Below are 1,522 nucleotides of genomic sequence, written 5' to 3'. Positions count from 1 at the left end.
AAGTGGAGAATATCTATGGTATTAAAGATGCCCAAGTTTATTGTATTTTCCCTTTATGTTTCTCAACATTATATTGTATATATTTGTTCTCATTGGAGCTTTAGTCCAAATGGGAGATTGTTGGGAATCTCCTAGAACTCACAGTTCGTGTTAAACATTCTATTTATCAATAATAATAAATTGTTGATTTTTCATTCTATTATGAAAATCCAATAAACATATCCATGGAAGTAGTCTGAACAATGTAACTTTATGTAGTGACATAAGTAGGATCAAGTTAACAGTATATAGCCTAAATGGTCTAATAAGTATTTGGATGGAATTGGACATCTCATCCTAGTAACACTATTGGATGCGGCCCACTCTGTAGTTGTTACAAAGAGTTGTAAAGTGCTACAAACGATGTCATCCATAGATTGTTCATGTTGAGACATGTGAGTGGGGGCATCCTATGTACTGAGTTTGCATATAGACTGGACCATAAAAATAGTCACTTTTCTTTATAACGATCATTTACTGTTAAAACTGACTATTTCATTTATTAAATAGTCTAGGTTAACTCAATCTTAATCCTAAGCTAGCTATGAACTCCTATTTGTTCGGGATTATCCTTTGATCTGCAAACGGTGAGAGTAGTCCAACAGTACTATTGAGTAAGCCTCCCATTTTGGGGATAAGACCAGATGAATAGTTGGGGACATATTCCTGCAAGATGGAATTCACTCCTTCCCAATTTAGGGTTAGCAGATAGGTTGTTCTCTTAAGTACTGATTCTAGGTCTTAAATAATCAGGGCTCTGCCTTCTCATGATAGAGAAATGACGGTTATCTTAGAGGGTCAGTGGGAACTTAAGGAACAAGATGTATTCATAGGAGTAAAACGGTTATCTTGACCCAGCTGTGATTACGAACAACCTATGAAGGATCGACTTACTGATTATGGTCATATAAAGTGGACATAATATATCTACAGTGAGGGAAGTCCAACTTTGGGCTATAGTGGAGTGATCCATTAGTTAACAAATAGGGGTTAGATCGGTCTAATGAGTTTAGTCGATTAATCTCGGATCGTTGGAGCCCATGATCTGTAGGTCCGCGAGGTCCCTCTACTAGCTCGTAAATGGTTAAGCTTTAGAGTAGCTTAAGAAATTAATTTGAAACGTTCAAATTAAAATTGAATAGAATAGGAGAATATATATTTACATATGATTTAAATATATGAAGATGGTTTTGTGCAAAAATTGATTTAATATTTGATATTAAATTAATTAGTATTATTTAAAAATTAATTTATGAAATTAATTTTATAAAATTAAAATTTCAGTTTTAAAATCAAAATTGAATTTAGAAATTGGTTTTGATTTTTGAGAAAAGTTGGAAAGTTGAAATACATGCAAAAATGGAAAATCAAGATTTTCCACTACCATCTTCTTCATGCTCACACAAAACCCATTTCCTCATCTTTTTTAACTTCTAACATGAGTTGCAAGTCATGCAGCATTCTTCTTTGCATGTCCACTGAT

This window comes from Benincasa hispida, chromosome 1 (assembly GCF_009727055.1).
Source record: "Benincasa hispida cultivar B227 chromosome 1, ASM972705v1, whole genome shotgun sequence".
NCBI classification, from domain to species: Eukaryota; Viridiplantae; Streptophyta; class Magnoliopsida; order Cucurbitales; family Cucurbitaceae; genus Benincasa; species Benincasa hispida.
This window is presented reverse-complemented; position numbering follows the sequence as displayed.